Source organism: Mirounga angustirostris, unplaced genomic scaffold (assembly GCF_029215605.1).
Source record: "Mirounga angustirostris isolate CCGP_5_RB_7025 unplaced genomic scaffold, mMirAng1.0.hap1 SCAF_7, whole genome shotgun sequence".
Lineage (NCBI taxonomy): Eukaryota > Metazoa > Chordata > Mammalia > Carnivora > Phocidae > Mirounga > Mirounga angustirostris.
Window position 1 is genome coordinate 10,906,207 of NW_026991715.1, and position 19,094 is coordinate 10,925,300.

Here is a 19,094-nt window from a genome sequence, read left to right on the forward strand (position 1 = left end):
AATTTTTTTTTTTTTTTTTAGTATATGTGCTGCTGAAGCGAGCACCATATCTAGAAAAATGTTGATTCACCTTCCCTTTGCTTTAAGTTTTCATACAATGACTTAGCTTTTTCTCAAATCATATTAGAACCTATAGGTATGCCTTTCTTATGGCAATCCTGCACCCATATAAAAGCTGCATTTTCTATACGATATAAAAATATTTTGCAAAAAGTGCAAGATTTTCATGACTGCTGGTATATAAGCAGTGGCAGCTGCACAAACTTCCTTTTTTTTTTAAATCGTCCTTACGCTGGATTCATTTATCCTGAAATGGTGGGCAACTGCACCTGCAGATCTCAGTCTACAGTAGGTATCCAGCAATTCAACTTTTTTGTAATGTTGTGGTTTTCCTCTGCTTCTTGGGAGCGCTTCCCATATCACTGGTGGCACTTTGTATGGGTCCCGGGGTGTAGTCAAGGTTTATGATATTGCTCTACACATGATGAAATATATGTGAGAACCAAGAGAGGTCACTTTTTACTGTAACACACAAGTTACTGGAGAGAGGAACTGCTCAGGCAGAGATAATTAATGTCACATGGCATTTTAAGTAGATACTTGCAACACTTGAGCTCACCACAATAGCAACAAGAGGTTGCTGCAAACAAAATTATTACAGTAGAACAGTGCTCACTACAGTGCATTTTATGCAGTTATGATTTAATACTGCATCCTTACGTTTGTTTACATTTCCCTCTACCATGAATGGTGCCCTGTATGGTGTTGTGTGCCGAATTTTTGACAAATCTGAAGTTCTTCTAATAGATCTGTGTACGTTTTATAGTAGTAAATGATAGAGTAGTTTCTACATATATTTTATGCATTTTGATGTACCTTTTTCTTTTTCTTTTTTTTGGTATTTCTAGGCTATGCGGTTTGTCTATGAGTTTTCTCAAATTGATGTATATCTCCAAAAACATTTCCAATATACTTACTGAAAAAAATCTGCATATAAGTGGGCGTATGCAGTTCAAACCTGTGTTGTTCAAGGGTCAACTGTAATAGAACTTCTATTTGGCATAGACACTGACTAGTTTTGATTTGTTGTTTTGGTTGTGATTACTGATGTTCCTTAAAATTACTTGTTTAGGAAACAAAAAGTGGGAGAGCTCAACTTTATGTGTTGTCTGGTCTGTCAACCTCCCTTGTACTTAGAGAAATCCAAGGAGGTGAGTGCTACACTGCCCACTTCTCTGTGATCCTTGGTCACAGAGGGACACCAGGGCCCCATTGGGGCCTTAAAAGCTTCATCCTCTTGGTAATATCTCTGGTGTCACTTTGTGGTCTGTGAAAGCTGCTCTGGGTTTATTGAAAAGAAACTCAGATCTTCACATGGGGAATATAATTATAAATTAGTGAAGATCTTAACAGTTAAAGAAAAACGTATTTAATACTAACACCATATTTCTACAGGTCATCAGTGCTCACCATCATTGTGGGCATCCTGGCCATATAAGGAGCCTGTTGGTGTTTTGCTGATGGTTAAAAATGCATATAGATTGTGATTTTCTTCTTCTTCTTCTTCTTTTTTTTTTTTTTAAGATTTTATTTATTAGAGAGAGAGAGAGCACAGGCTGGGGGAGGAGCAGAGGGAGAGGGACAAGCAGACTCTGTGCTGACCCTGGAGCCTGTTGTGGCGCTTGATCCCATGACCCTGAGATTATGACCTGAGCCAAAATCAAGAGTCAGATGCTTAACCAACTGAGCCACCCAAGTTCCCCTGTGATTTTTTCTTATGTCACAAGGAGATAGCCAGTATATTTCCAGCTCATTATTATATAGAGGCCACTTCTTTAATTTACTTATTTGACCCCATTTAAAGCTGACATCTGTCTAATTATACAACTTTATTGAGCCTGAACCCTATTGGCTGGATATAATCTATAAGAACTCTGCTCAGATTTCCATGTGGCAACTGAGTCTCATGTACCCTGCTTAGAGATTCCTAATTCATCTTGAGATGCTCTTTTTTTTTTTTTTTTTAGATTTATTTATTTATGTGAGAGAGAGAGCTCATGCAAGCTGGAAGAGGGGTAGAGGGAGAGAGAAAATCCCATGCAGACACCCTGCTGAGCTCGGAGCCTGATGCAGGGCTCAGTCCCAGGACTTTGAGATCATAACCTGAGCTGAAACCAAGAGCCAGATGCTTAACTGACTGAGTCACAGAGGTGATCCTTGAGATGTTCTTTTACCAGCTTCTCTCTCCACCCAGTCCTGGAAGAGGCTCAGGGCTGAGTCCTCCCTTTCCCCTCCCCTCTCTCTAGGCTACTTACTCTACCTTAGCAAGGAATTCTTATTACCATCTGTAGAGCAGCAATTTTCTACCCCATGGTTTATGGTAAAAACCATATGTTGAGTCCCCTTAGCTTTGGTTCTTGACACTTACTGGGAAAATTTTGAATTTAGAAAACTTCTTCTCTCTCTTAACTATATGTCTCTTATAATTGAAAGCTTGATTTTTCTGCTCTTTTTCCTGAAGGAGCCTATTTTGCAGTACTTGTCCTTGGCATTCCAGCTGTAATCACTCTAATTTTCCTCAAGGCAAAAGAGTGTCTCTTGCTGAACAGAGGGAAAGCCAAAAACAGGGAAATGAAAAGAAGTGAAGTACATTATGTGATGTTTCTCTGTGCTGGAGTAGAGGTAAAAGCATGGAATCCCAAGGATTTCTGGGTAAAGGTAGGGCATGAACACATATATCTGGCCCAGATACATATGCTTCCTGAATCATGTTCTAAAATCTCAGTAAAAAAATACATAAAGGCATAAAATAGAGCTGGAGGGCAAGTCAGCAACATCAGCAATATTTTAGAAATAAGGAAAAGACTTAGCTGATCTGAGATTGCTGAATCTTAAGCCAATCACAGAGAAATACAGGAAGCACCCTTTTGTACTGCAGACCTCAAATATGCCCCAAATATGGTAGCCCCAGATACCTCAGAAAGTGAGGGTGAAGGTGGTGCTAAAACCAAAAGGACTGACTGAAAGACAATGGAGCAGTTTCCCCCCTCCATCAAATACTGTGCCTACTCCAAATCAACAGTAAATTAAAATTTTCTTCTCTGTAGATAATAAACCAGGTGTTGGTGAATGTGGCACATATGAGGGAAGAGAACCAAACAGAAACATGGATATTAAATGAAATGTTATATATGAATATTAAGATCCCTTCCCATGCTGAACTCTTTTACCCCTGGGTTCACAAAGCTTGAGTGATTGGAAGATTATTTTCTGGGATTTCTGACAAGTCTAAGAACAAATATGTAAATATACTGATACCAGGGTTTCTCTAATAAAAGAAGAGTCAGATTCCCTTGTATAAAGGCCTTGGTTGGGCAGTCCACAGGGTTTCCAGTCAGTTTCTTAGATATGAGCAGATAGGCAACAATGAACAGATACCTGAGGGAGAGTCTAACATAAAAGAGTTCAAAACAAAACCCATGAGAAGACTGTAAAACTTACAAGATGCTAATCAGGAAAATGAAAGCTTTAGAGAAATTGATCATTACTATTCTCAGACATAAGAGAAAATACTACGTAGGAAGAACAAGATACAGTTTTTGAAGGAATAGTCAGAGAGAAGCTCATGGTTATTAATGTATTCATATGGGAAATTAGAAAGAAAAGTGGGTCGAGGAATTCAGTAGTAGAAGTACCATATCTGAAAAACAGAAAAAATAGAAAGGAGGAAAACATTAAAAATTAATTCAAGAAAAATTTCCAGAATTAAACAATTGAGTTTCCCAGAATAACAGATGAAAATAGACTCACACCAAGGCATAGCATCATGAAACAGAATCCTGGAGACAAACAGAAAGTCCTAGAAGCACCAAGAGATATGGGGGTAGTGAGGGTAACACATAAAGGATCAGAAGTCAGAAGAGCTTCAGAGCTCTTCACAGCAACTAGAAGCTGGAAAACAGTGAAGTAATGTCTTCAAAATGTTGATGATAAACGGTATCAAACCGAAAATTATATACCCAGCAAAACTATCAGTTAAGTGTGAAAGACTAGAACATTTTCAGATATGCAGTGCCTTAAAACCTTTTAACTCCTAAGAGCTCTGTCTTGGGAAGCCCCAAGGGGAGTTGCTCCACTAAAATAAGAGAGTACATGAAGAAAGGGCAATTCATGGGATTTGGGGAATAAGGAATCCAACTCCAGGAAGAGATGAGTGCACAGGATGTGGACTGGTGGTCAGCATGGAGGGCCACCATTTTGGAGTGGAACAGTTCAGAAAGCTCTGAGAGCAATGTCTCCAATAGAAGAAAATGACAAAAACGAATACCTGGCATATTTGGATACATTGAGAGATTGAGAGAATCAGAGAGGAATGGAAACACAGTAATGTTAAGCACATGGGGAATGAGAACAGTATTAAATCTGAAGAAAACAAGAAGGTTGTGTAAGAAAAACATAATCAAAGTATACTAAGGCATATGGGGCCCCTGGGTGGCTCAGTGGGTTAAGCGTCTGCCTTTGGCTCAGGTTATGATCTCAGAGTCCTGAGATTGAGCCCTGCCTCAGGCTCCTGCTCAGTGGGGAGTTTGCTTTTCCCTCTGCTGCTCCCCTCACTCATGCTCTCTCTCTCAAATAAATAAATAAAATCTTTAAAAAAAGTATACTAAGGCACAAATATTAAATAGTCATGATGACATAAAGACCGAATAGACTGTATTACTATTTGGGGAGAATGGTACGGGAGGGAACGATAGATGTGGTATGGACGTGTTGAAAGTATAGAAATGATGAAGATTCTCATCTTGCATTGTGAAAAACAATAGTTAATCTGTGTCCCCCTTGCCTGCCCCTTCCTGTCCACCCCAATCAAGTAGTGTGCTGTAAAAATGATTATTTACTGATGCAGAGGTAAATGCCAAGAGAGAGACAGCTCAAAGACTTCTAGGCAGCCATCTCTGGGGGTTGGGAATGGTGGAAGGTAGGCCTCTAAAGACAATGGTTTTCATAATAAGCCCTTTAGAACAACTTAACATGTAAATGTCTGTGTCCATGTACCATCGATTAAAACAAACTTAATGAAAAACAGAAGGAAACCGCCTAAAATTTGGAGATAAAACTATGTCCCAATCCCATGTCTATTGTTTCCTTACTGTGCGACTTCAGGTCACTGAGCCTCTCTTGCTTCACAAGATAAATCATGACTAAATGAGGTAATTTATGTAAATCACTTAATGATGGGAAGTGTTAACTTTAAGTCAGTTGTAGTAAATGGGAGGCATTCAATTTAGCTTTTTATGTTTTCTAAGCCTCTGAGGAAGAAACTTAGGGTTAGCGAGGTTCAAGAACTTGTTTAAAGTCAAACAGCTAAAAAGCATAGAAGCCACATTTGACTCTCAGAGTCCGAGCCCATGCTCACAGTTCACTACCATTTTGCCTTCTCTTTCCTGCTCTTCCTTGTCAACAGAAACTACTTTTTCATCCTCTTGCCATGTATCTAGTATAGCACCAGACTCATGGTAGGCAATTAATTAACAGTAGAATCAATATTATATGAGGCTGTGAGTCCAGTAGTTTTTCCCCTGCAATTGAATCATTGACTCTTTATAGGCACAGTTCATGATGTTCACCTGTTTCTATTAATGTAATAGGGAAAAGAATATAATCAATGTGTAGTGTGATGCATTATTTAAACAAACAAACAAACAGAAACAACTAATAGTCGACCCACACCAAACTTGTAAACATATGCCCAAAATATTTCTTAAAAACACTATGGCAGTTCTTTTTCAGTAAGGGATCCATGATGTTTGTCCCTTATTTCCCTGTCCCCTCTCTAAGTACTTGGAAGTCCTTTGTGAACACATCAGAGAGGGGAAGAGATAAGTAGACGTGGGATACATCATCTTAATTTGTGTTGACTTGAAGTAAACCAATCACATAGATGTGATCCTGTGTGAGAAAGCTGCCAAAAAAGACCCAAGGGTTAGATTAAATTACAAAAACTTAGCATAGCACCATGAAACTTAGGATAGTTTATCTTCTCGACAGAAACAACATGGCATTGGACAGGGTGGTCATAATTCTTACCGAAGTCTTAAAGAAATGTAGCAGGCTAAGTACTGACCACTTCATTAGCTCCGAAATGTAGAAGGAATCAGAAAAAAAGCAACAAGAGTTATAAGGAGCTGGCGCAATTATTTATGAGGAAAGATGAAATGAATTAAACAGGAATTGCTTGGGTAAATAGGTGTAGGGGAGGAAAAATAATTTTACCTCTACCCTAGCCCCCAAAAGATAGGGGACTCAAAGGCAGGCAGGTAATTGAGGCAAATATAGGAAAAATATAGGGTCTAGGGCTTCAGGAGGGGGAGGCTTTTCACAGGAAGATAAGAGGAGAAGATGAAGTTCTTTGGTCATCAGATGTTTGCCTTGATGTGCAGATTAAGTCTTTTACATTAAAAAAATTATCTCTGGTGATAGTTCTCTTGCTCAGACAGGCCCCCTTTCTTTTAGGCATTTAAGGGGGAGGTAAAAAGCTTTTCCTGAGTCTGCTGGGTCTTGATTGCCTTCAGCTCAAAAGAATCCTTATGCGAAAGAGGCATGTTCTGGGAAGCATGCATTCCACTGCATAGTGATAAAGAAATGTCATGGTATTGCATTTTGGAAAAATGGATACACTGGAAGAAAAAATTGGAGGAAACAATAGGATGAGTAATGACAATGTCAATATACTGAAGTTTGTTGTTTTTAAGTCCATTGCTGTAATGAGCATGTGAAAACATTTAAAAATATTTTAAATGGAACTAAGTTAAATATCCTTCCAAAGAACAGAATTTTGGGAAAATATATTAACTTCTTACTTCTATCATAGATATTGACCAGGTGGCTAAAATGTGTATTAATCTCTGTTTAGATTAATATCTTTTATCGTGTTAATATTTACATTTATAGCTAAAAAACATTAATATTTTTCAAACATGTGGAGAAAATTTCAGACCAACTGTTGAAATTCTGCATTTTTTGGGTCAGAAAACAGATTGACAGTGAATCCAATGAGTGTTCTGTTGTTATATTTGTTCAAAAAAATGTGTTAATGTACTCTGTATCTCAAGAGACTATTCTGTAAGTATATTTGTTGTCTTGAGTTAGTTAATATTTTATCTACGACACAGTATGACAAAGGGTCTTAGTCCTAGGAGACAGGGTATGTGTCTACTTTATGGACCATCCTATCTCCACCATCCAACACAGTACTTGGGACCTAGAGGCGTTCAGTAAGTATTTTTTGAGTAGATGTATGAGTTATATGGCTCTATACTTTTTTATCAAGAGTCAGAAACTAAAATTTCCTTAAAGTTGTATGTGGTCCTCTTCCAATGGAATCGAGATCATAGGCTTATGATCTTTCACCAAATGGAAAATCCAAATTTGTTTCTCCTTGGAGCTAGATATGGGATGCATGTTTTTAGATGAATAGACAATAATATTATTATTAACTTGACCTACTCATCCAAGATAGCCTCCATTTAGAGCTATCTCCGTCCTCTCAAGTCTGAATGAGAAACTTTAATGAATACAGATAGCCAAGTTTCATTCAGTCTGGTGAAGCAGATTTTTTGGGATGGGACTTTGGCATCTGTAAGGGAGGGAAGAAGAGGAGGAGGAGGAGGAGGAGGGTTACATGGATGAGGACAAAGCAAAGGCAGAGTGAGAAACACGGGTCAGAGACTCCCGATTTTCAGTTTTGTTTCTAGATTTTTCCTTTATGAACTTTCACTTGTTGGAATGATTTTTAGTTGATTTCTGTTTACACTTTTTGACAGACTAGTGGTACAGAGAGTTCCAAAAGCCAAGGGAATACATACCATAGGTTCTACACTAGAAATTCTGCCTGTCCCAGTACCTATTGTATAAGCGTAACTCGAGTAACTGGACTGCTCTAATATTACTTAAAATGTACAACATCCTGTGGTAGAGGACAGCGTGTTCAGTAATGAATCCTTTTATGTGGCCACCTGTCTATTCTTGTCATCCTAACTTGGAATTTCCTCTCTAACCTGGCTAGACAACACCTTAAAGTACTTTTCAAGAGGATGTGTGGGTAGCATTTCTTCTGTGTACTTTGCTTATCTGAGAATTTTGTGTTCTTTTCAAATATTAATAAGTGATTTGATAGAGATAGAATTTTGAGAAAAACCATCTTTACCCGGACTTTGTAAATTTTCTTGGTCTTTGACATTAGGTGTCACTCAAAAGTCTGAAAGTTGGTCTGGCTTCCTCTCCAACCCACTCCCTCCCCCCTTTTTTTAAATTTGAAAAACAAAGGTACGTACACACAGGCACACAGACTCCCCACAAGAAAGTAAAACGTATCCGTAATTCACATTTCATTCTTTTTGGGACCCTCTTTCTGCCCCTGCCCCAAGTTATCATAGAGGTTAAATAGATACTATCCTAATAACATAATAAGTAATATTCACATATAATATATATTACACAATAATATATGATGCATATTATAGAAGTTAAATAATATCGTATTTATTTTTTTAAGACCTTTTCCCCATGCTTCTGGGGCCATATTTACATATTCATATATACATTTGGACATTTATTTATTTATTTTTAAATAGTGTTTTTTAAATATCTTATTTATTTGAGAGAGAGAGAGTGAGTGTGAGAGAGAGAGCACAAGCAGGAAGAGCAGTAGAGGGGGAGGGAGAAGCAGGCTCCCTGCTAAGCAGGGAGCCTGATGTGGGACTTGATACCAGGACCCCGGGATCATGACCTGAGCTGAAGGCAGAGTCTTAACTGACTGAGCCATCCAGCTGCCCTGGATATTTATTTTTCAAAAATCAGAAGTTGTTCTACATACTCATCAATGAGTTCGTTTTTAAAATCTAACGACCAGGGTGCCTGGGTGGCTCAGTTGTTAAGCATCTGCCTTTGGCTCAGGTCATGATCCCAGGGTCCTAAGATTGAGCCCCACGTTGGGCTCCCTGCTCGGTGGGAGGCCTGCTTCTCCCTCTCCCATTCCCCCTGCTTGTGTTCCCTCTCTCACTGTCTCTCTCTCTGTCAAATAAATAAACAAAATCTTTAAAATAAAAAAAAAATAAAATCTAACAAATTATCATAAACTTTGTTTTAGATTCATTCATTGAGTTTAGGTAGAATATCCACAATTGAATGAAAAGTCAAAATACTCCTGCTTTCCAACAATCTATCTGGACCAGACCAGATTTTTTTTTTTTTCATATGCTTCAACCAAAGTGACAAATCTCAATGGATCAAATGCAGAAGCACATAGAAAATTACACTTGTTTCCTGTTAAGCCAGACGTAAAGACATTGGCAAAATGTGTGAAACAGGGCCCCTCTTATTGTATTTTTTTGTTTTACAATATTATTTTTCATATAAATACATTATCTGCCTTCTGATATAATATGGTTTCTTATTGTTACTTTAAAACTAATTAATGCATGCATATCTAAAAGACTGCTAGGTTTTAGTTTCCTATATGGTAAATAATGATAGATACAGGCCATGGAGACAGAGGCTTTCCTGGGCTCTTCATTAATTGTAAAGAGATCTGGAGAGTAAAATTTGGAGATTTGTTGGCATACAGAATGAGGTTTATTTTCAAGTAGCCCTGTTGCTTTCCATACTCTGTATCCATGTATTCTTTCTGAGCTGTTTACCCCCGAGAGGTATTTGGTATGAAAGTAATGTCTAGACGTGTAATAATTAGTCCCTGAAAGACGCTGTGAGTAATTTGATTCAAATATTTGTCACCATCTGTAAAATGCACTTTGCATTTTACCACCTAAATATTAGATAGAAATTCCTACTTTCATCACAGTGTAAATTTCTAATTGGATAGCAAGCAAATGGACTCAAGCAAGCAAAACATTACACATATAACTCATGCTGTGGGCTGATGTTTGCTTATGAACATTTTAGAATTTTTGCTTTTGTTATGTTTACTTATAAATAAAACCAAGAATATTTTTTATTGATTCCTACCGATTAGTCTGTTGCAAAAAGCTATCATCACCCTCATTATTTTTTAAAGACCAAATATCAGTGACAAACTTTGAGGGGTAAAAATAGTTCTAAGTTCCACTTGAGAAAGAAGTGATTTATTTATTTATTTATTTATTTATTTATTTATTTATTTATTTATTTATTTATTTAGCTATCTCTTTATGACAATAGAAATCACAGAGCTTAAAGGACCTTAGCGTTAACCTTTTCACACATTTTTGTCTTTTTTTTTTTTTTTTTCTGAAACTGAGTTAAAGATTATATGGTAATAGGTCAGGGACAAAACTCAGGTGCCATCCACTCCCCTCCTTTGATCCAGTGTGTTTTTAACTACACTGTTCACCCCCTCCAGAACCCCTCCCCCCACTGTTGGGGCAGAAAAAGGGTTGTAAAGAAAATCAGGAAAATCAGTAGGTTTGGTGTTGCTAATCTGCTCTTGCTATCCCTAACAGCTTCAGTTGCAACAAAGAAGAATATATAAGAGAGAGACATGTCCTGAAAAAACATTGGTTGGTTCAAAGAACAGCCCAGTCAAACTAAGCATATGAAGAACTATGAATACCCCCTCCTCAAAATAAAAAGCTTCATGGAATTTTGTTGGTTTGTTTGCTTCTCACCTGGTGGCCAAGCTGTCCTAGGGTCACCACTTCAGCTGCTGCTGACCTAGAACTGAAAATTTGAAGAAAGGTAGAAAGATGTGTTTCTGATGCCTTACTCGAGTGTTTGGCTTTGGAAATTGATGGGACTGTCCAGGAAAATAAGACCTCTGCATGGTACTAAAGGGAATAGGCTCCTTATCACATTTCTCAATTAAAAAGGGAGTGAAAATACCAATGTTTGTGTTCATGCAATGTTAACACTCTACCTTTGTAGATAAAAGCAAGGAAATGAAACTGTTCTTATTCTCAGAGCAGTAAGATAGTGACAGATAAATTATATTGTGTTCTAACTCATGTGGAGCTCATCCCTGTTTTTCATTTTATGCATTTCTTTTTAAATGTAAAGAAAGATATTAAAACCAGAAAGTCAAAGCTCAGATGTTGTGGATGAGAATAAATACTTTGGAATAGGAACGAAAATGGCTCAGTTACAGTTCTAAATACCACTTCTGTTTCTGCTACATTCATTTAGGTTCAAATTGCTCTAGGGGAGATGTCACCTATTTTTTTTAAATTGATGTATTAGGTTTCAAAAAATGTCAAGAAGATCATAAAAAATATTTGGATAGGGCGCCTGGGTGGCTCAGTTGGTTAAGCGACTGCCTTCAGCTCAGGTCATGATCCCAGGGTCCTGGGATCGAGTCCCGCATCGGACTCCCTGCTCTGCGGGGAGCCTGCTTCCCCCTCTCCCACTCCCCCTGCTTGTGTTCCCTCTCTCGCTGTGTCTCTCTCTGTCAAATAAATAAATAAAATCTTTAAAAAAAAAAAATTTGGATAGCGAATTTTCACCTCAGCACAGTGACTCTTAAAAGTTATTTTATCTATACTTCACATGTCTTGAAAATATTTCTTTGATTATTTTCCCATTTTTCTAAAAATTTCCCAGCAGCTCACAAAGAGATCCTCTGATCCAACATTATGTTAGGTGAGTTACTTGCACATGGAAATGTTTTATTGTTCTAGTGGGCACTGACAGAATAGGCATATTTGAGGGGTACCTTATCTGACTGTGACCCAGACCACTGTGTTTCATTGTACTCATCAATGGGACATATCTGTACTAGAGCCTACTCTGTGGAGGCCTTGTGCTTGGAGCTGGCATTATCATGGTGAACAAGAAACACACTGGTTCCCACCCTCAGAGAGAACATAGCCTGGTGGGGAAAGAAAGACATCGCCTAGCTGAGGGGTTGGGGGAGGTATCTCTAAGGAAGAAACACTTGACCAGAGATCTGAAGGACTAACAGGAGTTACCCACACAAAGAAGAGGAAACCATGTTTCTGGAAAAGAAGTCAGCATGTATAAAAGACATGTCAAGGGAGGGATCAGGGCCAGTAGGAGGAACTGGAAGAAGATCAACGTGGCTAAAGTATTGAGAGAGCTCAAGGGGAGCTAGTCAGGATGAGGCAAAAAGTATAAGGAGAATATCATTCTCAATGGGAAAAAACTGAGAGCTTCCCCCCTAAGGTCAGGAACACGGCAGGGATGTCCACTATCACCACTGCTGTTCAATATAGTACTAGAAGTCCTAGCCTCAGCAACGAGACTACAAAAAGAAATAAAAAGCATCCGAATTGGCAAAGAAGTCAAACTCTCACTCTTTGTAGGTGACATGATACTCTATGTGGAAAACCCAAAAGAGTCACCCCAAAATTGCTAGAACTCATACAGGAATTCAGCAACGAGGGAGGATATAAAATCAATGCAGAGAAATCAGTTGCATTCCTATACACCAACAATGAGACAGAAGAAAGAGAAATTAAGGAGTTGATCCCATTTATAATTCTATCAAAAACCATGAGATACCTAGGACTATACCTGACCAAAGAGGCAAAATGATCTGTACTCAGAAAACTATAGAATATTCATGAAAGAAATTGAGGAAGAAGTATAAGGAGGTTGATATGTCTTCCAACAGGGAGATGGTGTTGTCCTGGCAGGCTGGTGGTCATAGAGATGAAGAGCAAGGAACAGACTAGATGTGAATTCGTATTGACATGATGAGATTTGGGGAGAGGGAAGAGTCAGGAATAAAACCCAGGTTAGGCAACTGGACAGATAGATGGTGGTGTCAATCTTTGAATTTGGAAACCTTGGGAGTTGATGCCCATGGGACAGCCAGTGAGTAACTAGCCGTATGAGTCAGAAGCTCAGGATATATTCCATCAGGCATGGAGATACAGATTTGACAGTTAACAGTGTTTAGATGATGTGGCAGGTACATTTCACTTGCCCCTTCGGATGTACTGCTCTGCTCTGTTTTGGCTCTGGAAGGCTGACCTCTATGGATCAATCAGATGATAGGTCTGCCCTCTGACTTCAGATTAGGTTCTGCCCATAGGGACCTCTGCCAAGAACTATGAAGGGCTGGAGATTTTACCTTTCTTAGGAGCAAACAAGTCAGCTCACCACAGAAGCTAAGAAGACACTGGGCTCCTGGTCAGTAAGAAACTGTATCACTTACAGCAATAGTGGTAGCTAGGGTATCAAGATTTTATTGCATCTGTTCCCCAAATCCTAATGTATTCCCAAGACAATGTGAAAAAGGCCAGTGGCACCTGCACGGGAGACCTGTGAGCTTAGAGAACCTGAATCTTTTATAATGGGCAGTAAGTATGCCTGCCTTTGACTCTGGAGGGAGACACAATCTTTATCCTCCAAGAGTGTGCAATATACCAACATCCTTGGAAAAGTAGTCTGTAACAAAGGCAGTCAGCACCTCTGCTCTCAAGATGTATGGAAATACAAACATCCCGTAGAGAATTTGTCCAACGATCCCGAGAAGGAGATTGGTGGGAGCTGATGGCAGAGTGAGGTCATATTTGTTTGTTTGTTTACTTATTTCCCTCCCTCCCTTGGCGATGGTTTAAGTCTGGTTGTGTCCCTCAATAGAAGGTCACTTCTTCTCTCAAGGTGACCTTCTTTCCACAATCTTCTCCAGAGTTCCAGTCATTATGCTCTTAGTTTCTTTCAGTCTGGGAATGGGGATAGTTCCTCCTTTGCTGTGCCCTGGCTTACTGCACTATCACGTTATGGTCCCTCATATCCTGTCCACTTCTTTGTCAATAGCTTCTTTTTTTTTTTTTTCATATATTTTTTTTTATTCTTATGTTAATCCCCATACATTACATCATTAGTTTTAGATGAAGTGTTCCATGATTCATTGTTTGTGCACAACACCCAGTGCTCTATGCAGAATGTGCCCTCCTCAATACCCACCACCAGGCTAACCCATCCTCCCACCCCCCTCCCCTCTAGAACCCTGTTTGTTTTTCAGAGTCCATCGTCTCTCATGGTTCGTCCACCCCTCCGATTTCCCCCGCCTCATTCTTCCCCTCCCGCTACCTTCTTCTTCTTCTTCTTTTTTTTTCCTTAACATATATTGCATTATTTGTTTCAGAGGTACAGATCTGAGATTCAACAGTCCTGCACAATTCACAGCGCTTACCAGAGCACACACCCTCCCCAGTGTCCATCACCCAGTCACCCCATCCCTCCCACCCCACCCCCCACTCCAACAACCCTCAGTTTGATTCCTGCGATTAAGAATTCTTCATATCAGTGAGATCATATGATACAAGTCTTTCTCTTTTTGACTTATTTCACTCAACATAATACCCTCCAGTTCCATCCATGTCATTGCAAATGACAAGATCTCATTCCTTTTGATGGCTGCATAATATTCCATTGTATATATATACCACCTCTTCTTTATCCATTCATCTGTCGATGGACATCTTGGCTCTTTCCACAGTTTGGCTATTGTGGACATTGCTGCTATAAACATCGGGGTACACGTACCCCTTCGGATCCCTACTTTTGTATCTTTGGGGTAAATACCCAGTAGTGCAATTGCTGGATCATATGGTAGCTCTATTTTCAACTTTTTGAGGAACCTCCATACTGTTTTCCAGAGTGGCTGCACCAGCTTGCATTCCCACCAACAGTGTAGGAGGGTTCCCCTTTCTCCGCATCCCCGCCAACATCTGTCATTTCCTGACTTGTTAATTTTAGCCATTCTGACTGGTGTGAGGTGGTATCTCATTGAGGTTTTGATTTGGATTTCCCTGATGCTGAGCGATATTGAGCACTTTTTCATGTGTCTGTTGGCCATTTGGATGTCTTCTTTGGAAAAATGTCTGTTCATGTCTTCTGCCCATTTCTTGATTGGATTCTTTGTTCTTTGGGTGTTGAGTTCGATGAGTTCTTTATAGATTTTGGATACTAGCCCTTTATCTGATATGTCATTTGCAAATATCTTTTCCCATTCTGTCGGTTGTCTTTTGGTTTTGTTGACTGTTTCCTTTGCTTTGCAAAAGCTTTTTATCTTGATGAAGTCCCAATAGTTCATTTTTGCCCTTGCTTCCCTTGCCTTTGGCGATGTTTCTAGGAAGAAGTTGCTTTGGCTGAGGTCAAAGAGGTTGCTGCCTGTGTTCTCCTTTAGGATTTTGATGGACTCCTGTCTCACATTGAGGTCTTTCAACCATTTGGAGTCTATTTTTGTGTGTGGTGTAAGGAAATGGTCCAGTTTCATTCTTCTGCATGTGGCTATCCAATTTTCCCAACACCATTTGTTGAAGAGACTGTCTTTTTTCCATTGGACATTCTTTCCTGCTTTGTCAAAGATGAGTTGACCATAGAGTTGAGGGTCCATTTCTGGGCTCTCTATTCTGTTCCACTGATCTATGTGTCTGTTTTTGTGCCAGTACCATGCCGTCTTGATGATGACAGCTTTGTAATAGAGCTTGAAGTCCGGAATTGTGATGCCGCCGGCTTTGCTTTTCTTTTTCAATATTCCTCTGGCTATGCGGGGTCTTTTCTGGTTCCATACAAATTTTAGGATTATTTGTTCCATTTCTTTGAAAAAAGTGGATGGTATTTTGATGGGGATTGCATTGAATGTGTAGATTGCTCTAGGTAGCATTGACATCTTCACAATATTTGTTCTTCCAATCCATGAGCATGGAACGTTTTTCCATTTCTTTGTGTCTTCCTCAATTTCTTTCATGAGTATTTTATAGTTTTCTGAGTATAGATCCTTTGTCTCTTTGGTTAGATTTATTCCTAGGTATCTTATGGTTTTGGGTGCAATTGTAAATGGGATGGACTCCTTAATTTCTCTTTCTTCTGTCTTGTTGTTGGTGTATAGGAAAGCCCCTGACTTCTGTGCATTGATTTTATATCCTGCCACTTGACTGAATTCCTGTATGAGTTCTAGCAGTTTTGGGGTGGAGTCTTTTGGGTTTTCCACATAAAGTATCATATCATCTGCAAAGAGTGAGAGTTTGACTTCTTCTTTGCCACTTTGGATGCCTTTGATTTCTTTCTGTTGTCTGATTGCTGTGGCTAGGACTTCCAATACTATGTTGAATAGCCGTGGTGATAGTGGACATCCCTGCCGCGTTCCTGACCTTAGGGGGAAAGCTCTCAGTTTTTCCCCATTGAGAATGATATTTGCTGTAGGTTTTTCATAGATGGCTTTTATGATATTGAGGTATGTACCCTCTATGCCTATACTCTGAAGAGTTTTGATCAAGAAAGGATACTGTACTTTGTCAAATGCTTTTTCTGCATCTATTGAGAGGATCATATGATTCTTGTTCTTTCTTTTGTTAATGTATTGTATCACATTGATTGATTTGTGGATGTTGAACCAACCTCGCAGCCCAGGGATAAATCCCACTTGGTCATGGTGAATAACCCTTTTAATATACTGTTGCTTCCTATTGGCTAGTATTTTGGTGAGAATTTTTGCATCCATGTTCATCAGGGATATTGGTCTGTAATTCTCCTTTTTGATGGGGTCTTTGTCTGGTTTTGGGATCAAGGTAATGCTGGCCTCATAAAATGAGTTTGGAAGTTTTCCTTCCGTTTCTATTTTTTGGAACAGTTTCAGAAGAATAGGTATTAATTCTTCTTGAAAGGTTTGGTAGAATTCCCCTGGGAAGCCATCTGGCCCTGGGCTTTTGTTTTTTGGGAGATTTTTGATGACTGCTTCAATTTCCTTAGTGGTTATAGGTCTGTTCAGGTTTTCTATTTCATCCTGGTTCAGTTCTGGTAGTTGGTACATCTCTAGGAATGCATCCATCTCTTCCAGGTTATCTAATTTGCTGGCATAGAGTTGCTCATAATATGTTCTTATAATTGTTTGTATTTCTTTGGTGTTGGTTGTGATCTCTCCTCTTTCATTCATGATTTTGTGGATTTGGGTCATTTCTCTTCTCTTTTTGATCAGTCTGGCCTGGGGTTTATCAATCTTGTTAATTCTTTCAAAGAACCAGCTCCTAGTTTCGTTGATCTGTTCTCCTGTTCTTTTAGTTTCTATTTCATTGATTTCTGCTCTGATCTTTATTATTTCTCTTCTCCTGCTGGGTTTAGGCTTTATTTGCTGTTCTTTCTCCAGCTCCTTTAGGTGTAGGGTTAGATTTTGTACTTGAGACCTTTCTTGTTTCTTGAGAAAGGCTTGTATTGCTATATACTTTCCTCTTAGGACTGCCTTTGCTGCATCCCAAAGATTTTGAACAGTTGTGTTTTCATTTTCATTGGTTTCCATGTATTTTTTTAATTCTTCTTTAATTTCCTGGTTGACCCATTCATTCTTCAGTAGTCTGCTCCTTAGCCTCCATGTATTTGAGTTCTTTCCGACTTTCCTCTTGTGATTGAGTTCTAGTTTCAAAGCATTGTGGTCTGAAAATAGGCAGGGAATGATCCCAATCTTTTGGTACCGGTTGAGACCTGATTTATGACCTAGGATATGATCTATTCTGGAGAATGTTCCATGGGCACTAGAGAAGAATGTGTAATCCGTTGCTTTGGGGTGGAATGTTCTCAATAAGTCTGTGAAGTCCATTTGGTCCAGTGTGTCATTTAAAGTCTTTATTTCCTGGTTGATCTTTTGCTTAGACGATCTGTCCATTTCAGTGAGGGGGATGTTAAAGTCCCCCACTATTATTGTATTGTTGTCGATGTGTTTCTTTGCTTTTGTTATTAATTGCCTTATATAATTGGCTGCTCCCATGTTAGGGGCATAGATATTTACAATTGTTAGATCTTCTTGTTGGATAGATCCTTTAAGTATGATATAGTGTCCTTCCTCATCTCTTATTACAGTCTTTGGTTTAAAATCTACTTTGTCTGATATAAGGATTGCCACCCCAGCTTTCTTTTGGTGTCCATTAGCATGGTAAATGGTTTTCCACCCCCTCACTTTCAATCTGGGGGTGTCTTTGGTTCTAAAATGAGTCTCTTGCAGACAGCATATCGATGGATCTTGTTTTTTAATCCAGTCTGTTAGCCTGTGTCTTTTGATTGGGGCGTTTAGCCCATTTACATTCAGGGTAACTATTGAAAGATAGGAATTTAGTGCCATTGTATTGCCTGTAAGGTGACTGTTACCATATATTGTCTGTGTTCCTTTCTGGTCTATGTTGCTTTTAGGGTCTCTCTTTGCTTAGAGGACCCCTTTCAAGATTTCCTGTAGGGCTGGTTTTGTGTTTGCAAATTCCTTTAGTTTTTGTTTGTCCTGGAAGCTTTTTATCTCTCCTTCAATTTTCAATGACAGCCTAGCTGGATAAAGTATTCTTGGCTGCATATTTTTCTCATTTAGTGCTCTGAATATATCCTGCCAGTCCTTTCTGGCCTGCCAGGTCTCTGTGGATAGGTCTGTTGCCAATCTAATGTTTCTACTATTGTAGGTTACATATCTCTTCTCCCGAGCTGCTTTCAGGATTTTCTCTTTGTCTATGAGACTCGTAAGTTTTACTATTAGATGTTGGGGAGTTGACCTATTTTTATTGATTTTGAGAGGGGTTCTCTGTGCTTCCTGGATTTTCATGCCTGTTTCTTTCCCCAAATTAGGGAAGTTCTCTGCTATAATTTGTTCCATTATACCTTCTGCCCCTCTCTCTCTTTCTTCTTCTTCTGGGATCCCAATTATTCTAATGTTGTTTCGTCTTATGGTATTGCTTATCTCTCGAATTCTGCCCTCGTGATCCAGTAGTTGTTTATCTCTCTTTTTCTCAGCTTCTTTATTTTCCATCATTTCATCTTCTATATTACTGATTCTCTCTTCTGCCTCATTTATTCTAGCAGTTAGCGCCCCCATTTTTGATTGCACCTCATTAATAGCCTTTTTGATTTCTACTTGGTTGGATTTTAGCTCTTTTACTTCTCCAGAAAGGGTTTCTTTAATAACTTCCATATTTTTTTCAAGCCCAGCTAGTATCTTTAAAGTGATGATTCTGAACTCTAGATCTGACATCGTACTAATGTCCGTATTGAGTAGGTCCCTGGCAGTCGGTACTACCTCTTGTTCTTTTTGTTGAGGTGATTTTTTCCGTCTTGTCATTTTGTGCAGAGGAGAATAGATTAATGAGAGAACAAAATGCTAG